The 20,894-nt window shown below is 51.3% G+C and overlaps 2 long non-coding RNA genes across 5 annotated transcripts in view; one reads left to right on the forward strand and one right to left on the reverse strand.

Moving 5' to 3' along the window:
• The window catches only part of LOC111181903 (uncharacterized), a 57,513-nt gene that overhangs the window by 24,274 nt on the left and 12,345 nt on the right, over positions 1-20,894 (forward strand). The window contains exons 3-4 of the long non-coding RNA XR_002646624.3: positions 1-17,779; positions 19,061-20,894. The exon at positions 19,061-20,894 is cut by the window's right edge and continues 6,788 nt beyond it. This is a non-coding gene — a long non-coding RNA (uncharacterized LOC111181903). The remainder of the gene's footprint in view (positions 17,780-19,060) is intronic.
• Positions 8,250-20,894, reverse strand: part of LOC111181904 (uncharacterized) — a 24,857-nt gene continuing 12,212 nt past the window's right edge. For 3 of the 4 annotated variants that reach the window (XR_016387745.1, XR_016387744.1, XR_016387742.1), the window contains 3 exons: positions 14,613-20,604; positions 9,895-9,964; positions 8,250-9,359 (listed from right to left, as the gene is read on the reverse strand). This is a non-coding gene — a long non-coding RNA (uncharacterized LOC111181904). The remainder of the gene's footprint in view (positions 9,360-9,894; positions 9,965-14,612; positions 20,605-20,894) is intronic. The other variant, XR_016387743.1, reaches the window with a different exon arrangement.

Below are 20,894 nucleotides of genomic sequence, written 5' to 3' on the forward strand. Positions count from 1 at the left end.
ACAAGCATAGTAACCTTGGAGGAGCCACAAGATGGAAGGGACCTGGGTAACTGAATCACTGCCTAGAGGATGATTCCAGATCCCAACTCAGGACTCGAAGTGAACAAGAAATAAACTTCCAAGGTGAGTGACTTTTTTTGAGCCCTGACGCAGTTTATTTGTTATAGCAGCTAGCATGACCCTTAAATTGGTTATGAGCAAAATTAGAAATCTCCATCTTGGCTTACAAAGCGAGAGTACAAGGTGTCAGTGTCAGGAATCTGAGCCTGTTCGTTTCACACCTTCAAACCCCTAAATTGTGTGGATCCATAGCCATGGTTGTGCAATTTTTGTGCACAAATAAATATATGTATATCTTTCAACGATTCATCACAAGCAAGAGCAATGTTTCAGTCAGTTTACTTCCCAGTTCTGTCTTTACCAGATCAGATGTGCTTGTGACTGTGGATTCTTCAGGTTGTAAAGGAAGAAAAAATCATCTGTGTTCAAGATGACTGTGGGCTTTGGGAGTCAGGTGGGCTTCGTGTAAATTAGTGTGAAGATGTTCGCTAGCTGTGCTGCCAGGAAAACATCACTTAATCTGTGTCCCAGGTTCCCTGAAATGACGATAATAATATTGACGTTCCTCTCCTTTTTTCTCCTCTTCCCCTTCCTTCTTTCTCCCCTTCGTAACATCTTGACAAGTTCATCCACGCACACATATGAAATAAGAGGTCCCAAAGTGCATACGGTGAATGGTACGTCTGCCTGGGTGACTTTCAGTCTTCACCTTGAACTTGGAGTAAAGTGGTGCTACAGAGAGATGATGGGTCAGGACCCACGTCCTGGTGCAGCAGATGCTCTTGGCGCCTGTCCCACCCCATGTCCCCACGTCCACCTCTGACGTCATCTGCAGCTCAATGGAAAGCTGGTGAGCTCAGGCCATGTGCAGGGGTGGCCCTGCCACCAGCGGGCCCCAGGGACAGCCTTCACCAGTGGAAGCAGGAGCTGGTGCACAGATGCCCCGGTCCGTGGTCTTGGAGGGACGAGTCTGAGTCACAATCTCCTGGGTGCTCAGGTGTCCTGGGTGGATTGAGAGCCGGTGGCCTTCAGGGGAGGCAGCTCAATCACCGCTGATGAGCTTTTCCTTCTTCTCGCCTTATTAGATTCCTAGGGCTGCCACAACAAAGTGCCACAAACTGGGTGGCTTAAAACAGCTGAAGTGTATTGTCTCACAGTTCCAGGACTAGGACTGCAGAATCAAGGTGTTAGGGTCATGCTCCCCCTGAAAGCAGTAGGGGGTTCCTCCCTTTGGTGTCCCTGGGCTTGTGGCTGCATCACTCCAGGCTCTGCCTTTGTCATCACGTGCTTTCCCTGTGTGTCTCTGTCTTCTTATAAGGACACCAGTCATCTTGGATTAGCAGTCCACCCTTCTCCGGTATCACCTCATCTCAACAAACTGCAACGACCCTATATCCAAATAAGGTTACGACCTGAGCCTCTGGGGGTCAGGACTTCCCATCTCTTTTGGAGGGATCTGTTTCATTCTCTTTGCTCCCTCCTTCCTCTTTCCCAGGATCACCTCCAGTACAACTACCTGACCCAGTCCTTGTCACAGGCTCCGCTTTTGGGGGAACCCAAACCAAAATACCTGGGGCCCGTCTCCCAGCTTCACGGTTCCCCAGCTCCGCGTCCTGACTTACTGTGTTGTGAGGTGTGTTAGTCTCTCCGTGCCCTGCCACGCTGGAGGTTTGTCACTCAGATCTCCGTGTGCTGCAGATGCGGTGGCTCTGCGGGGCGGCAAGCTGAGTGCTGATTCTGGGACTCCCGCTCCTTCCAATTCTAGATGCTGCCGTCTTGAAACACGGCCTTCACAGCGAACGATGGAGGGGAAGAGAGAGGGTGGGAGGTTGACAGAGGCTTATATTCGGGTGTGGAAGCAGCATGCATGAGTCCTATGCATATTCTGTGTCCTAGAACCAGTCCGCCGGGAAATGTCATCTGTGTGCCCAGGAGGAGAAGGTGGGCTGAGGGAGTATCTGGTCTGCTTTTGCCAAACTCGCCCTCTGAAACTGCAGTTTCCTTGTCTATAAAATGGGATTCGCTTTTGCCCTGTATCCTTGAGCTCTGAGTTAGGAGAGCTGCTCATGACAGCCTGGTGGCACACAGTAGGAAAAGACAAGTGAGACTCTGGTTTGTATTGTGGCCAGGTGGGGCAGCCGTTTGATTGCCACATCAGCTGCTCGTCCCTACGGGGCCATCCCTAAGGAAGGATTACAAGTCCCAACCCACGGACATCAGGCTTGGCCATGGGATGAAATGTGAGTGGAGCTCCTGGGGGTCAGGAAGGATCTTTGCTCCCTCATCCGTCTTTCCCAGGATCCCCTCCCATTTTCTTGTCCTACATTATCCCTTCCCTCTGCTGAAAACCCAGAATGTGCCAGTAGAAGTGGCCCCTTTAGCCTTGGTCCTAGAATAAAGAGGACAGAGAGAAAAACCACAGCTGACCTGCAGTTAACAATGAAGATGATGAGAAACCAGCCTCTCTCCCTGTCTCCCTCCCTCTCTCTTTTTTCTTTCTTCCTTCTTCCCTCCCTCCCTTCCTTCTTTTCTCCCTCTCTTTTTCTTTGCCACTGAAATTTTGGGGGCTGTTTGTTACAGCAGCATAACCTAACTTTTCCTGACTGATACATCAGCAATGCCCTCATCTGGCCTTGTCAATGTCCTCCTCCCTGACATGGTCCCTGAGTAAGGAAGTGTCTCTTGACTTGGGTCCCAAATCCTGGTGTGGAAACTTTGTGATCCAAGCTGGATCCTATGGAGCCCCCTCTTTCCTAAGGTCCAGGAATTTGGGACAAAAGACCAATTATTCATATCTGTCAGCCCCAGAAGATGCAATCAGAGAGAGGCAGAGAACAAGACAGACCATATCGGCCCCCAGACCCTAAGACCCATCTGGTCTGAACTGAGCACCTCGCTGCCTCATGAGAGAAGAGGGTGGGGGTGGCCGGCCCAGCCCTCTGTTACATCTGCATGGGAGGAGGAGGAGGGGGCCAGGGAGGAGGGTTGGCCGGGCCTGAGTCTCATCACTCCCTAGGTTCACCAGGATCACAAGTCAAAGGAGAGAGGTGAGTCCTAGGGACGTGTGAGTCCTTAGATAACAGTGACCTTCCCACTAGCGAACGGGCTCCAAAGTGGCCCTGGACTCAGACCCGCCCATCGAGGCTACCCCCACTCCCTCGCTCACAGAGGGGGGCTGGGGTCATGTCAGGAAAGCTTCCCGAGTGAGTTTTCACCCTAGAAGACACGTGAAAGCCAGGTGAAAACATGTTTGCAAAACTGCTTTGTAAACAGTGAAGCGTAACGCATAGGACGGATGTAATTTTAAGAGAGGTGGAGGAGAACTCTCGTTTTAATCCAGGGAAGCTTCCTGAATCAGACCTCTCTTTCCCGGATCCTGACTGCTTGTGGAGGATGCTGATTAGAAGACGTGGGAAATACTTCTTTCAATCTAGAACAGGCAGGTGGATGTTTTGGTAGTAGGTTTTCCTACGGACCAGGCGGGTGGAAAACTTTATCTAGAAGTGCCTCCCGTTAGTGTGGAATCAGCGGCATCAGATGCCTCTGGAGACAGAGGCTGCTCGTGGCTGAGAGCTTGCTTTCAATTCCACCTCTCAGCCAGCAGGAAACAGAAGCTCCGAAGACCTTAAAGGAAACCCAGGGGCAGCCATAAACTCTGTTTACAGCCTTCTAGGGCCCGAGAGAACCGCTGAGGAAAAGGAGTTGTCTAAGGAACCAGATAGTTATTCTATTATGGTTTTTTTTTTACCTGAAAATAAAAACTCACCGCTGATCTATGAATCATGAACCGGGCTGACCATGAGGCCTCCAGCCGGAAGGGTCGCTGAGGCCCTGGAGGTGGCCGGCCGGGCCCTCGGTAGCAGTTTCTTCTCCTCCAGGGCTTTGGGTGAAAGCGTAATTTTCCTTTCTCTCCCTCACGTCCAGCCGTGCCCACCTCCAGTTTCTTCCCCGGGCGGCGCTCACATCCTCGTTTCCGATGATGCTTCCCCTCCATTTCTCCCTCTCCTTTTTCTGAAAATTAATTTAATTTATTTATTTTTGGCTGCATTGGGTCTTCGTTGCTGTGCGCAGGCTTTCTCTAGTTGCGGCGAGCGGGGGCTACTCTTTGTTGCGGTGTGCGGGCTTCTCATTGCGGTGGCTTCTCTTGTTGTGGAGCACGGGCTCTAGGCACGCGGGCTTCAGTAGTTGTGGCATGTGGGCTCAGTAGTTGTGGCTCACAGGCTCTAGAGCACAGGCTAAGTAGTTGTGGCACCCGGGCTTAGTTGCTCTGCGGCATGTGGGATCTTCCCAGACCAGGGCTTGAACCCGTGTACCCTGTATTGGCAGGCAGATTTTTAACCACTGCGCCACCAGGGAAGCCCTCCCTCTCCTTTTTACAAAATGTATTTCTCCATCCACTCACTTCCTTTCTGCTTCCTGGGAGTGATGACCAATACACCAAAGTGCTAATATCATATAAAACATGCCAGAAAGTGCCAGAGCACAGAGAAGACACCCCCTTCTTCAGACACCCCCAGGCGCTGTGGCTGGAGGAAGGTGGACTACGGCCCAGGGCCCAGGCCCTGGATGACCCTTGGGGGCCTGGTTGCCGAAGCAGCTCCAGGACGTGGTGGGCTTGATCAGCTGGAGGCAGAATCACAGAGCAGGGGTCACAGGGCACTGAGGGGCCGGTGCAGGAACTGCTGGTGAACACTGGACTCCCTTCCGCAGGAGCTCAGGGCCCAGGTGGACAGGTAGCTGGGCAGAGGGCACTTTGGAGAGATGTGGGTGAGAGGGGTGTGGGAACAGAGAGGAGCCTGACACCCTGGGAGGCATCCCATACCTGGGGGGCTAGGAGCTGTTCTAGAACCCTCCACAGTGCTGCTCTTTTCTCCCTCACTCACCCCTGAGCCTTAGTGGGAGCAGTGGGTGAGGTGCAGACACAGGTCGCTCTCCCTCCCACCTGGTAGGTTACTGGTGAGGGGCTGGTGCTCACTCTTCAGGGGACATCCACCCATCCGGCAGACACTGACTGAAGTCTTCTGTGTCGAGCAGAGGCTTTAAGCTCATCGACTCTGGGTGCCTCCACCACTGACAAGCTGTGTGACCTTCGGCAAGTGACTTAAACTCTCTGTGCCTCGGTTTCCTCATCTGTAAAATATCTTATTCACGAAAGTTAAATGAGGTAACATTTGTAAAGCATTTGGCCGAGTGCCTGGCATACAGTACACATGATATGTGTGTTTGTTCAATAAAAATAAGCTGGGAGACAAGGGATGTTCCTAACTCCATGGAGCCCGCACGTCGGGGGTGGAGACAAAAAACAGACGTGAACCAATAAATGATAGAATTGCAGTGTCAAGAGAAAATTAAATCAGCAACAGGATAGAGGGTAAGTAGCAGGCAGGGGAGTGTTATTTTAATCAAGGAAGTTAATGAAGGCCTCCCAGAGGATGTGGTCTCTGCATGGAGACCGAAATGATGATCAGGACCAGCTGTGCAAAGATCAGAGGGGTGCAGGAACTTCCCTGGTGTCCAGTGGCTAAGACTCCGTGCTCCCAATGCAGGGGGCCCAGGTTCAATCCCTGGTCAGGGAACTAGATCCCACGTGCCGCAACTAAGAGTTCGCACGCTTCAACTAAAGATCCTGCACACAGCAACTAAAGATCCCGCACACTGCAGCGAAGATCCTGCATGTCGCAACTAAGACCTGATGCAGCCAAATAAATAAATATTAAAAAAAAAAGAAAGATCAGAGGGGTGGATTCCAGGCAGCGGGCACAGCATGTGCAAAGGGCCAGTGCGATGGAGGAAAAGTTAGGCAGGTGTGGCTGGAGCGTGGGGGCCAATGGGAGAAGTTGTGTGTGAAAGAGTTTGGAGAGAAGAAGGTCCCACGGGGGTTGGCGGTCGGGGGAAGGGATTGAGGTTCTTTTTTAATTGCAATAAGGGACTGTGTTCATTTTCTAGGGCTGTGGCAACAAAGTACCACAAACTTGGTGATTTAAGACAGAAATGTATTTTCTCATAGCTCTGGAGGTCAGAAGTCCAAAATCAGGGTATTGGCCATGGTCCCTGCAAAGAATCTGGGTTGGGGGGAGCCTTCCCTGCCTCTCCCAGCTTCTGGTGGGCCCAGGTGCCCCTTGGCTGTTGCTATATCCCTCCAAAGTCTGTCTCCGTCTACACGTGCTATTCTCTGTGTGTGTGTGCTCTCTTTTTTTTTTTTAAAGAAAGAAATAGAAATTTAAAAAATTTTATTGAAGTATAGTTGATTTACAATGTTGTGTTAATTTCTGCTGTACAGCAAACTGATTCAGTTATACTCTGTACCTTTTTTATATTAGGATACCAGTCATTGGATTTAGAACCTAAATCCAATATGATAGCATCTTGAGATCTGTAACTTAATTACATCTGCAAGGCCTTTTTTCCAACTAAGTTAACATTCACAGATACTGGGGGTTAGGACTTGGACACAGTTCAACTCACTCAGAGACCACTGGAAGTTTAAGCAGAGGAGAGCTATGATCTGCCTTATGATTCAACAGGATCACGCTGGCTGCTGTGTGGAGAAGAGCGTGAAGATGGGGAGGCAAGTGCGGGCTCTTGCAGGCAGCTGAGCCGGAGATGACGGGTGAGAAAGAGAAAAAGGCATTTTCCTGTTGGACATAAACAATTTCACGGATCACCAACCTCAGACAAAGCCACTCTGTGACCACGATGGGTTAAGACAGCAACAAGACTCTTCTGAAATCACATCTGAACACAGACAAAACATGGACATCATCCAAACCGCAAAATCAACCAAACATCTCCCATCCTGGCTAACGTGACACTTTTTTTCTTTTTAAACTTATCACAGTTCTAGCTTTGTCCCGTCCTTCTTACCTTCTAGATAAGAATTATTAAGATGCCCAATCATAGCACCACCCCTGATTCCTGATAGCATCTAACCCAGAGCGAAGGCTTGATTCCCTGAACCCTCCCCCAGATCATATGACAGAAGCCCAAGTCCTGTACGAGGTCCTGACTGAGATGTCCTAGGGTTCCCCATGGTGTGTTCACTCTTGCTGCATCAAATTAACAAGCCCAACTTTTCGTCGACAGCCGTGCTCCTGGTGGTCTCTGGTTGAGGGGCAGGGGGGCTCGTGGGACCAGTGCCCCGAGCTTGGTGTAATGCTGTGCTGCTGCCATAATGAAATTCTTAATAGTTTTTTTTTTTTAATTAATTAATTTATTTTTGGCTGCTTTGGGTCTTCGTTGCTGCGTGCAGGCTTTCTCTAGTTGCATCGAGTGGGGGCTACTCTTTGTTGTGGTGCGCAGGCTTCTCATTGTGGTGGCTTCTCTTGTTGCGGCGCACGGGCTCTAGGCGCGCAGGCTTTAGTAGTTGTGGCACGTGGGCTCAGTAGTTGTGGTGCACGGGCTTAGTCGCTCCGTGGCATGTGGGATCTTCCCTGACCAGGGCTTGAGCCCGTGTCCCCTGCATTGGCAGGTGGATCCTTAACCACTGAACTACGAGGGAAGTCCCTCTTAATAGTTTTTGAACACGGGGCTCTGTACGTTCATTTTTCACTGGGCCCTACAAATTCTTTAGCTGGTTCTGCTGAAGAGCGTTGACAGGGGCTAATGCCAGGGTCATTGTGGTCCAGAGAGTGACAAGTGGGTGGATTCAGGACTGTTTTGGCCCCCCGCCAAAAAAAGTGAGAAAATGCAAGGAAGAGGGAGAGAAATCCTGAATGTGGGGCTTTGTACACTGTGCTCTTTATCAAAGTGGGAAATAATTGGGTGGTGAAGTCAAGTAGGTTTGGGAGTGGGAACGGGGAGACAAGAGCCTCCACCGGGTGAAAATATACTTCTTATCACACATTAGGAAATAGACACGGGATGTGACATTTTAAAAAATTGGTGACTCACTATTGTACTACTATTTTGCAAGATATTACCACAGGGGACAGGGGCAGGGGAGGCAGAATTGAGGAAGAATTGGGACTTGGGGATCTTTCTTAACTGCATGAGAATCTACAACTATTTCAAAATTAAAAGTTTAATTAAAAAAATTGGTGACCCAGAAAATCAGGACGTGAGTGGAACACCAGGCAGCTCCGGGCAGGTGTCGCTCATCTGTATTCATCGGTTCTTGAATCTGCAAGGAGTTGGGGGGCAGCTGACACAGGCGGACTCAGCCCAGTGAAGGGCCGTGGTTGGGGTCTGCAGGGACAGTGGCAGCAGCTGTGGCACCTGAGCCTCCTTCCTGGTGTTCTCGAATCGGGGCTGATGGGGTGGAGAGCATCTCATCTCTCCGAGGTCCTGCCAAGCGCCGGGCAGGGACTTGACAGAGGAAAGTTCCTTGAAGAAAGTGCCTTGGGCACTCAGCTCCTTTAGCCGTTTCAGGTCACTGCAGTAGGGCGGTCAGGCATGGGGAGCTTTGGGCTTGGGGACCGTGACTGGGAGCAGAGGCCAGAATGACTTCCGCTGGTCTCCACTTTCATGCTTCCGTTAGCAAGAACTCGTGTGGCCGGGGGGTCAGGGGGGAGCATCTCATCTTGATATTTGCAGATTTATTCGTGGAACTCCCCACACATCTGGATGAGAATATATGACTTGCCCCCTGGAGGAAATAGTTAAATGAATCGCTAAAGCACAAAACATTCCTGTAGAATTGCTTCCATATTTTATTAGACGCAGGTGAGCATGAATTATTGTGAAGTCAACAGGAGGGTTTGCAAATTCGGTTCTTGCCTTTCCACAAACAACTCTTCTATGTCAAGATTGTTATGGAAAGGCTTTAATGAATGTTGGCTTGTGATGGGACTGTTGAATAACTCACTCACTTATCCATCCATCCGGCCAGCCAGCATTTATTGGGCACTCACTGTATACGAGGTAATGCCAGCTAAGTTGCAGCTCAGGTGTCATTCTCAGTGACCTGCCTTCCAAAGACACCATCAGATGTACAAGGTCCTTGTGAGATGAGCCAATTTGGGGCTTTACTGTCGTGGGAGGGACACCATGTTGGGGGAGCGGGCTTCCTTTCATGTATCTCAGGAGGCCACTGGTCACAGAGAAAAAGGCCCATTTCCATATACCCCTCCATGGTTGGAAATGCTACTTACATTAAATTTCTCTTTCTTAGAATCTCCTCATTTGTGTCAAGGTGTGAAATTTCTTGGGGGAAAAATGGACACAGTCATATAAAATTAGCTTTCAAGTTGAATGGATCTTATTAGTTTCTCACACTCCATGTACTTCTGCCAAACTGATCCTGGCTGGGCACCCACGGGGTCTGGTTTCCACTCAGAATGCTCAGGATGGGGTCGGGAGATCTGGGGATAGGAGAATAAACGTCATTTATTTCTCCTCTCCTATATGGCAGTTAAGCATCACAGCATGGCTTGTAGGATCCCTGGAAACCCGAGGGATTGGGGACCCTTTCACCACGCTCCTTCTGCCCCCACAGAGAGGAGGTGGGGGACAGAAGTAGAGTTTACCTCTCTGAGCTGGGGATGGGAGCACGGCCACCAGTGACAGGGTCGGGCTCAGCAGAGGGTGGGGCTCACCCCACTGGGACCCCGGACTTGGAGGGCTGCCAGTGGCACTGCAAGCTGACTTTCCGGGGGCGGGGCGTGGAACCCGCCCCGAGGAGGGAGACTTCTTGAAGAAGAGCAAGGGGTGGGAAGGGCGCCCAGAGGCACGGCCTCTGCTGCACGGTTGATGTCTGGGGTTCTCACAGCAGCCTGTGGGACGCCTGAGCAAGGGAGTCCCTCCTGCCCCCAATTTGTGGGCAGAGAAATAGATCAGCAAATTCAATAACATGTCCAAGATTACCCAGTGAGTTCTGGAGGCTGGATTGGAACTTACCATCCTTTCTCTACACCACGGCTTCCTGGACAGGAGCTCTGTGTTGACCCCGCCCCAAGGCAAAACAGTGCTGTAGAAAAACAATTGGGGGTGTCTGTGAGGAGGGCCCTGGGCAGGGAAGGGTGCCCTTCACTGCATCTGTCCTCAGGTGAGGTCAGTTGAGAATGACCCGGGGACGCCTAGAAGCATCACCTCCCCTCTGAAGACTACAGTTCATGATCAGGCCAGGCAGACACACGTGCTCTCCTTTTCATTCCAAGTAGTAGGCACCTGGATTGCTTAGAAATTCAGGCAACAGTTGGTTAGAAACAGGAATTCAAATGAATTGCTCCTGAAATCCAAAGAGCCCAGGGAACCAGTGGGGGAGGAGGGGCATCTGGTTCTTAGGAATCAAGTGCTCATCAGCAGCCCTTTTGGTTCAAACTTTGAAATTCATACTGAAAAGGGGTGGATCCCTCCTTCCTCGGTCTTTTGTTCTATTCAGGCTTCAGTGGATTGGATGAGGCCCACCCACTTTGGGGACCATCCCACTGATCCAACTGCTAATCTCATCCAGAAACACCCAGAAAGAATGTTTAATCTGGGCATCCCATAGCCAGTCAAGTTGACACATTAAATTAACCATCACAGCTTGGAAAGTTTCTTCCTTTCATTCATGAAATTGGAGGCATGGTCTTTGTAGCTCAGCTTATTTCCTGGGGGAGGAGGGGAAACATTGAGAGCTACTGGGGCCCAGGTCAGGACTGAATTCTTTTTTAAAAAGAAATATTTATTTATTTATTTGGCTGTGCCAGGTCTTAGTTGCAGCACACAGGATCTTGGTTACAGGATCTAGTTCCCTGACCAGGGATCGAACCCAGGCCCCCTGCAATGGGAGCGCAGAGTCTTAACTACTGGACCACCCGGGAAGTCCCAGGGCTGAATTCTTGGAGTCAGCAGTAAGGAGTGGAGAGAGGAGCCTGGGCAGCTTTGGTGAGGAGGGTTTAAATGCCAAAAGACAGGAAAAGGTATATGAAGAAGCATCCATGTGTGATATTCTTCGAGAGTCATAGATGGGATATAGATCACAATATCTTTTGATAGTTTTTATCTAATGGCATTTCTTGGAAGGTGCTGCCACATGGGGCTGTGGGATTAACTCAGATACGTTTAGAGAGTGGCCATCAGAATCTGAGAACTCAGGTGTTGTGTTCAGTTGCACCTCCTATTAAAATAATCACTCAAGATCTGAGCTCTTGTGTAATAAAGAATGTGACTGGTTCCTGGGAGGGAGCTTCTAAATCTTTGGAATTCCCTGAGTGACAGGAGTGTCTGTTATACATGGTGGACCCCTAGGCCCACAACTAAGTTTAGGTTATTGAGACGACTCAGGATGGGGGTGGCCACGCCAGAGACCAACCATGTTACTAGCAGGCTGGGTCCTTGAGCCAGGTGATGTCAGCCTGCTACGGTCTGAATGTTTTTGTCTCCCCCAAATTCACGTGCTGAAATCCTAACCCCCAATCTGATGGTATTTGGAGGTGGGCCCTTTGGGAGGTGATTAGGTCATAAGGGTGGAGCCCTCATGAATGGGACTGTGCCCTTATAAAAGAGACCCCAGGGAGCTTCCTAGCCCCTTTGGCTATATGAGGACACAGTGAAAAGATGGCCATCTGTGAACCAGGAAGCAGGCTCTCACCAGACACTGAATCTGCTGGTGACATGATCCCACATTTCCCAGCCTCCAGAACTGTGAGAAATAAATGTTTGTTGTTTGTAAGCCACCCAGTCTATGGTGTTATAGACTGCTGTTTATAGCCACCCAGTCTATAACAAAATATAGACTATACAGTTTATATAGAGAGTCTATATTTTGTTATAGTAGCATGAATGGACTAAGAAACAACCCAAACTTTGGGGGTAGGATGGGGTAGGAGGTTTGGAGATTGAGTTCAGTCACCTGGCCAGTGATTCAACTAGTCCTACCTACAGTGAAACCCCAATAAAAGCTCTGGGCCCTGACACTTGGTGGAGCTTCCCGATCGTTGAACACATGGGTATGCTGGAGGGTGACACACCCAGACTTCACGAGGAGAGGGAACAGAAGATCCTCCCAGACCTCGCCATGGGGCCTCTTCACTTGGCTGGGCCTGATCTGTATCCTTTATAATAAAACTGTAACCAGAAGGACAGCACTTACCTGAGCCCTGTGAGTCATTCTAGCAAATAGTTGAACCTGATGGGGGTTGTGAAAACCATCCAGATTTGTGGCTACTTGGTCAGAATTGTGGGTGGCCTGGGGGCCTCCAAAGTGTGGCTGGTGTCTGAAGTGGGTGTAGTCTTGTTGGACTCTGTACCCTTGAACCTGTGAAACTTGTGCTAACTCCACAGGGGTAAAGTCAGAATTGCACTGCGGTAACTGCAGAGACAAGAGAACACCATGCCTTACTGCATTTCTTTCAAGCAAGAAATATCTTTTGTGAGCTTATTTTGCGTCAGGCATGGCAGTGGGTGCCACACATCCCACCTAACTGTTGAATGTCATGTTACTAAAGGAATTCATGAAGCTTAGAATATCGCTAGTGTCAAAGGGGCGACACTGTGAAAAACACACTGAGATCGGAATTACTATTTTTAGGAGGATGCACAGATTTGGAGAACCAGATTTTCACATAAATTCATTAAACCAAGGAAGTCTAAACGCTTCATGAAGTTAAGGGCTGCAAAGTAATCTTCAGGCTTGCTTTAAGAGGTATTCTGTTTGTGAATAACTTGGAGTCGTTTCTGGCTAGAGAAAGGATGCTGGCGGCAGACATCCCTGCTCTGTCCTTAGGTCTCCTGGGATGTGCCAGTTGCACTGAGTTTGCTGACTACTAGGTTGGGGTAAACTGTTGGCAGGGACTTGGGGTGCGCCCAGGGCATAGTCTACTAAGTGGAGGAAGGGCTTGGGGACATCCTGACCCTCATGGGGATGGGTGGGCACGGGCAGAGAAGAACTGGTGGATGAGGGTCTGCAAGTTCCTTTACCGAGGTGTTCCTGGCCTGGAAGCCAGGCCCCCTGTTTCTAAGGTGGTCAGTCTCTGTTGTAGGGACACTCTCACTGGATTAGGGCACCTCGTGATTCAGTATGATCTCAACTCTAACCTTAATAATTACATCTGCAAAGACCCTGTTTCCAAATAAGGTCACCTTCTGAGGTTCTGGGTGGATATGAATTTTGGGGGACACACCATCCAACCCATTACACCCTCTAAGTGTCAGTCAATTGGTAGACAGACCAAGGGGACCAGAAGAGGCCCATTGTCAGCATTATCACAGTACAGCTGAGCTGGGAGGTTATCTCAATGGGAAGAGGGAATATTTATAAACTCCTGACACTGTCCCCAAACACAGGAGGCCCAAGGTCACTTCCTTCTTTACTGTGAAGAATCTCCTGAACAGCCTCTGCCTTTCCTGCTGTCCTCAGCTCTTTGGGAAGAAGCTGAATCCTTTATTTAAGGTCTAAAGAGATTGTCTGAACAAAGACTAATGGGTTAAGCCCAGGGACAAGATGACAAATTGTTCTCTTCCGCTGTCTCAGCCCCAAGGAAGGTTCTAAAAAGAGACTAGGATGCTCTGGGCTGGAGCAGAGGGCTGGATGTGGCCCACCGCGGGCTCGCCCCTCTGTCTGTCCATCCCACCCTGACACCAGCTAGGCCCCCAAGCAGAGAACAATGCTGCTGCAGCCGAAGAGCAAATGGTTCCTGACTCCAGGCAACTTGTTATTCTTTTGTTCAAAGAATAAAAGCACAGTTTGAGACCAGAGAGAGGAATTAGGCCCCTAAGAGTTCTCAAACCGGAAGGGGGTTCCCTGCTCCCGGCCTGACTTCCTCCACCTACCCCTGCCACCTAGACTCCAGCTGGGCCAGTGAGGGGAGTCTGGTCTGCACCACTACACGGGGGAGCCAGAGCGGAAGGCCAGGTCCTGCTGCCCAGGTGCGTGGGCTGGCAGAGGAGGGGGCTGCCACCCCACGTGAGAGGCAGGAAGGACTGTCCCTTCTTCCCCATCCACCAGGCCCTTGCCCAGGGTGAGCGGGCAGAGGGTGGTCTTTGATTCATGGTAGCACCAGCCCCGCCCTTGACAATCGATCACAGTGGTCACTTGTCCACCATGACAGGGATGGAGAAGGGAGAGCCGGGTGGGTGCTTCTCCCACAGTCTTCCTGGGAGGTGGAAGTGAAAGCAGTTTCTATTTTATGGGCCAAGGTGGGAGCAGAAGAGGGGAGCTCAGCCTCCTGCTCAGGGGGTGGCCAGGGCTGGGTTTCCCATGGGGCCCGACAAGGTTCGGACACCCGCTGAGTTTGGATCTGTGAATACCGGGCAAGGCCTGTGGTCTCCAGCACCCAGCGGACTCAGCCCCAAAAGGAGGTGGCGCTCAGGACGGCTGTTTCCTGGCTCTGCCCCCACTAAACACGGCAGGGAACTCCGGGGGGCCGGAGCCCACCCAGTGCAGAGCTGAGGGCTGGCTGAGGGCCAGGGCGGCGCTGTGGTGCTGGGGCCACAGGTGCTGGGCTTGGGGCTGGAGGAGGACATTGGCGATGCTCAACTTCTTCCCGAGAAGGGCCTGGTGCAGAGCGCCGATGGCGACCCTCTCAGATTTCCGAGCCGCTTGTGGTGTGGGGGGCTGGGCGGCGTTGCAGAACAAATGGGGAGTGGAACTGGGTGTGGCGAGGGCGGGAGGCAGCCTGGCAGGGTCTTACCTTTGCTGTCTGCCTCTCTGACCCGTCCAGAGTGAGGAGGCCTCTCCATGCTGTCTGCCTGTGCCCGGGAGGCAGGCTGGCGGCTCTCAACTAGAAGCATCAGGATCCAGCCGGGCCGCGGCCCACCTGAGTGGGGCAGGTTTTCCTCTCTCTCCTGGCTTTGCAGAAGGGCTGCCCTGGGGGACAGTGTGGGTGGCCCTGGGGACCGGAGGGAGATGAGCTCAGGATCGCAGATCTTGAACCAGGGGCCAATCTGAGAAGTAGGAGGATTTGAGGGGGTCAAGGACCAACCTCCCAGGGAGTCCCCACGGCCAGCCCAGGGCACAAGAGGGCCCGGGGGTGAGGTGGAGTTGGAGGAGGGCCCAGCCCAGGCTTGAGGAGCGTCCGCTTCAAGCAGGAGTAAATAATGAAACACTGCAGCTACTTACAGAACCACCATCTGAAGGATGCTTGTGGATTTTTTTTTTTTTTTAATTTATGTTTAAAAACTGCGTTGGGTCTTTCTTGCTGCGCGCAGGCTTTCTCTAAGTTGTGGCGAGCAGGGGATACTCTTCGTTGTGGTGTGCGGGCTTCTCATTGCAGTGGCTTCTCTTGTTGCGGAGCAAGGGCTCTAGGTGCACGGGCTTCAGTAGTTGTGGCTCTCGGGCTCAGTAGTTGTGGCTTGTGGGCTCTAGAGCGCAGACTCAGTAGTTGTGGCGCACGGGCTTAGCTGCTCCGCGGCACGTGGGATCTTCCCGGACCAGGGCTCGAACCCACGTCCCCTGCACTGGCAGGTGGATTCTTAACCACTGTGCCACCTGGGAAGTCCCGTGGATTTCTTTTGGCTTCTCCTTTGCACCCGTGGAGTGTCTGCCTCATGTGTTCCTACCTGCCGGAGAAGCTGAGACTCCAGGCTGGCTGTTTTAGGTTTGGTTCCTGGTTGAGCAGATTGCCCCAGAGGCACCAAATATCTGGACTTCCTCGGCCTCCAGCGTACCCCAGCCAGTGGGGATTGCCGGAGTTGCTGCCGGGGAGCCCTGTGCCCATGCCTGCCACATGAGCCATTCATTAGGTTGTGTAACAGACAATCCCAGTTAGGAAAAGAGAAACCATGTGGGTATTTTTAAAAAAGAGTGAGTTTGTTGGTTACTCTAGTGATTAGAGAGTGGAGAAGCCAAAGGGTAAAGTGAGGCAACTCATGGATTAGCAATGCAGGAAGCCACAACCATCCCTGGGACTGGAGAGGCCAAGGGAGGAAGTGGTTATACTGGACCCCGGGATCTGGAGCCATTTGGTGGAAGGGGGAGTCACAGCAAGAGCCACGGACCCTCGGGAGCTGGGGCTGCAGAGGCAGGGACTGTGTAGCAGGTGCCAGAGACGTGGAGGAAAAGGAGCCGTGCAGAGAAGTGGGGGGACAGACCCTGGCTTCTTTCATCCTGCTTTCCAATTTTTAAATATTTGGATAAAATACACATAACATAAAATTTACCACCTTAACCATTTTTAAGGGTACAGTTCAGTGGCATTAAGCACATTCGCATTGTTGTGCAACTGTCACCACCATCCGTCTCCTGACTGCTTTCATCTTGCACAACTGAAACTCTCCTCATTAAACTGCAGCTCCTAGTCGGCTTCTCCCCCGCTCTCCCCAACCGCCTTTACTTTAGCTGCCGCATGTAAGTATGATCTTTCAGTGTTCGTCTTTTTGTGACTGGCCTATTTCACTTTGCATGGCGTCCTTAAGTTTCATCCATGTTGTAGCATGTGTCAGAATTTCCTTCCTTTTTAAGGCTGAATAATATTCCATTGTATGGATGGACATTCTGTTTATCCATTCACCTGTTGATGGACACTTGAGTTGCTTCGAAACCTTTTGGCTCTTGTGAATAATGCTACTATGAAGAGAGGTGTACAAATTTCTCTTTGAGGTCCTGCTGTCAGTTCTTTTTTGTATAAGCTCAGAGGTGGAATTGCTGGATCCTACTGTAATTCTAGGTTTGATTTTTCTGAGGAAGCACCATACTGTTTTCCATGGCAGGTGCACCATTTTACATCCCCACCAACAGCACACAAGGGTTCCAGTTTCTCCACGTCTTTGCCAACAACTTGTTATTTTCTGTTTGTTTTTTGTCTTTGTTTGTTTTTTAAATAGCAGCCATCCTCACGGGTGTGAGGTGATATCTCATTGTTGATTTGTATTTTTTAATGATTAGTGACTTTGAGCATCTTTTCATGCACTAGTGCCTCCTATTAATCAAACTTACCCAGAAGCCAGAGGGCAAGTGAGCTTGGGAAGTGTAGTTTTTTGCATTACGGAGTAGAGCAGGGAAGGCAAGGCCCAGGTGACAGCTGTGGGTGTGTGTGAGGTGGGTGGGTAGAGCAGGTGGCACTGTAAAGCCAGCAAATATCCCAGGTAGTGGAAGCTCACAGAGAACAGTAGTGACATAAGGGACTCAATCTCCAGCGCACATCAGTGTCCTGAGGAGGAAACCAGAACCCAGGGAGGGGTAGGGACCTGCTGAGATCTCAGAGAGCAGGTGGCAGAGCTGGGGTTTGCACCTGAGTCTGCCTGACTTCCAGATGAAAGCTCTTCCCACTCTGTGCTCCCTGCCATCTGCATGATGCCTGCAAGGATGCGGCTCACCGGTTATGAATGTGCCTTGCATCTTCACACCTCATGGCTTTGCTTGTGCTGTTCCCCCTGCTTGGAATGCTTTTCCCTCCTTGCCCACCTGGCAAGCTTGTACTCTCGGCAGCTCAGCTCAAATGCCCACTCCTCTAATCTGACCACCAGGGAGAACAAACCCCAAGCCATGAACTCTTGGCTCCATCCGTCTAAAGAGCACAGAACAGCGACGGGGTCCCTGTCTTCACTCCATGTTGGATGCCTAATGTTTTTCTTTTCCCAGCATGCTGTCCATAGACTTCTGATGACTCCGAATTTCCTCTAGGGGTCTCCCCCCACCGTTTCTTGTGGATTGGGTAGTGATGACACCCCTCATCCCCAAGTTTATTATGCAATCCATCTTCCTGGTCACAGCGACTGGCCCTGAGACTTTAGCTGAGCCCTTGGACAAGAGAGACTGTCTTCCACAGGGCTGGCAAGGCCATGAAGATACCATGGGGACCAGGCCTGCCTGAGAGTGAAGCCAACAGAGCGGAAAGCACAGTCCTGGGCTGCAACAGCAGTGAGTCTTGACAACATTGTTTCTGTGCCTGGATACAGCTATGCCTGAAGCCACCTTTCACCTGTAGACGCTAATAAGTTCCCTCTTTTTGCAAGACCAAGTTGTGTTGGGATTTCAGTCACTTACCACTGGAAGCCATGATTAATGCATGTGCCTTGTGCCCAAGTCCTGGCCTTACATGCCTTGTTGATTCAGAATTCCTTGGCTCGCAGCTCTGTAGGTCTGGTCCCCAGGACAAATGGTCCTTCTGAATATCCTGTAGTATGTGGTCTGCACAGAGAAAAGCAGATCAGAAATCGGTGGGATACCACCTGGGGAGTTTCAAGTCAGGAGGGCACACTTTTCCTGATTCCAGGCTCGGTGACTTGCCCAAGGCCCCCAGGTGGTGGGTGGTGGAGCTGGGACCAGCCAGGAGGTTGGGCCCCTTGGCTGCTTTGCTCGACTCTGGGTCTCTGGCAAAGGCTCTAGGGGGGTCTCCTTGTTAGGCCAGGATAAGAGACCCGTTCCTCTTCCTGAAACAGCCACAGAGCCGAAAAAGCATTACTTGGTGAGAGAGCAGAGTGCTGAGGCTTGGAGGCCTCGGTGGCCCTGCCCTTGCTGAGGCAGGCCTGTCCCCTTCCCAGTTGCCCAGGAGGGCCACTGCAGGGCACATGGTGCCCTGTGCTTCAGGGACAAAGCCGGAAAGAAGCCCCAGCGCCTCGTCAGCTCGGCACCACCCCCCGCCCTCCCCGGGCACTTTACACATTCAAAACCTATTTTAGAAGTAGCAGCTCATCTGATTCTTTTTAATGCACTTCCAGGCAGCACAGATGTGCATCAGGGAAAGAATGTTCCTTGAACCAAAGTGCTTCTGTGGGCCTCATGATCCTCTCCCTTGGTGCCCACTGCCAGGCCAAGAGCCTCCTATGAATCATGCATTAGTTCTGGTGATGGCTGCACACAGAGGGTGCAGCTCTTGAAAAGGGAGGGGTGTCCATTGTGCACTCAGGAGGCAAGGGTCAGGGACTCCGGCTGCGGGGAGGAGCAGACTCTGAAAGGGAGGATGGATGGAGGCTGGAGGAGGTGAAGCTGGCAGTGTCCAGAGCCCTGCCGCCAGGTCACGTGGGGACGGGGCCCTGGCTACTGCCCCTCCTGCGCTGTCATCCATATGTGAGAGACTTTATCCTGAATGGAGGATCTGGCACCTGAACAGTCCCAGATGGACTGGCTTGCAGGGAGGTGGGGTGGGGAGGGGACCGACAGATACAAAACAAAGTGCAGGGCGGGGCGGACTCTCCACAGGTGAGGAAAGGACGAAGGACCAGACTGAGAGATGCAGAGCCACACGGCAACTCCCAGATCAGAATGATCGCACAGAGCTCCTTAAAACACACAGAGACATAAATTAAGCCTTGCAAGCGCCTGTCCCGAAAAACGTGTCCGCCAGACAGATGACGGAGGGAAGACGTCTGATGTTTCTGTCGTTTGCAAAAATACATGTTTTTGATTTGGAGGGGGAGGCACCAAAAGCCATGATTTAACTTTTAAAGGAATTTTCAAAGGTTGTTGTTTTTTTTTTCCAAAGCTGAAAAATGTCCCTGGAAGGGAACGTGAGCCATGTGTTATTGAGAGATGTCAGTCTCTCCCTTCAGTGATGTGAAGGAAGCCCAGGGCTACACCAGCCAAGCAGGTATTCCCAACCACGGTGGTCTCCTGGGGGAGGGCCCGGTGCAGGGGGCGCAGAGCTCAGCTCCAACGTCCATTACACACTGAAGGCTCATATGCTGAAACACTCAGGATCTTTCTCTGACTCATGATGTCAACCCACTTCCTGGGCAGTGTCCCTGTGAGTCTGGAAGGCATGGAGCTGCCTGTCTCAGGGGACAGCCCCTCATCCCCAGCACCCTACGGATGAGGACTCAGGAGAAACCAGCAGGAGTGGATCCAAGGTTTGTGAGGCCTGACGCTCAGCCCATTTGAGGGATTCTCTTTGAGAGAAAGGATACATAAATACAATATGGATTTAGGTATGAAAGCAAATGTTGATTTACAGTGAAAAAGGAAATCACCACCAAGTACCGGGAGCCCTGGGAATCTAGGCCTTTTTCTTCTGCAATGCCTTTAGGCAATTTACGAGACATGTTTGCTGAATCCAAGCTGACTTCTCTCCCCACCTAGAACACTCTATGACTGCCAGCATCTTCCAGCTCTTCCAGGGGCCCAAGCAAAGGAGGGGTCCTGACACTGGGGCTTTGTTAGCTTTACCGAAAATCTGCCCCTGGAAAACAAGGCTGCCTAGAAAAGTCATATCTCTGCCTTGGCTGGGTCTGCCTGCAGTGGGACCCAAGGTCTGTGAGTAAATAAGAGGCAGGAGGATTTGGAAAGACCCAGGACTCCTGTGCTCCGGGATTTGGGGGCAGCTGCCCAGAGGCAGCCAGGCGTGGGTTTGCAATTTCAGTTGATGGAAACCTGGCCAATTGAATCATATCCTGTTGGGAGAAATATCACATAGCGAGAAGGGGCTGGTAAGCCGGGGCCTGGAGACAGCTGTGGGCAGAGCCGTCCAGCTGGGGCCAGGGAGGAGGCATCCTGGCTCTGGCATCCAGGTTGTCTGCCAAGGCTGATCCGTGGCGTGGGAGAGGGAGCCTCCGGCTGCCTAGACCCAGAGCCCCCGCCCGAGTTTACCTCACTCTCCTTGCTCTGGTTCCAGGCTAATCAGGTGAATTTGTGGGCATCACAGTCATTCTCCTGGAGGCCTGCCTGCCGGACAGGAGAGTGCAGATGGTGTGGAAGGAGGTCTTTCCACCAAAGTGGCCAGCCGACGGTTGTCTGGCTCTCCTTAGAGCCTGCCAGAGGGAGAGAGGGTGCTGTCCTGTCAACCTGCACATCCGATAACTGTATTTCTCAGGGCAAATCATTAAATCGACATCATGGTTTTTATTTATCACTTTCTTTGAACTTGGTTCATGCCCGCTCACCCCCAAGAGAGATGGAACGATTCACTATGCCCACAAAATCACGTCTGGTGCAGAGCCAGCGCCATAAATATCACTCGAAGGAATGGAAATTAGATTTTGAGCCTGCAGGAGAAGGCCAAGCCCAGACAGTAATGCATTCCTAAGGAAAATGGTCACCT

The sequence above is a fragment of the Delphinapterus leucas genome, chromosome 15 (genome assembly GCF_059928025.1).
Source record: "Delphinapterus leucas isolate spDelLeu-1000000601 "Yukka" chromosome 15, BTC_Dleu_Yukka2, whole genome shotgun sequence".
NCBI lineage: Eukaryota > Metazoa > Chordata > Mammalia > Artiodactyla > Monodontidae > Delphinapterus > Delphinapterus leucas.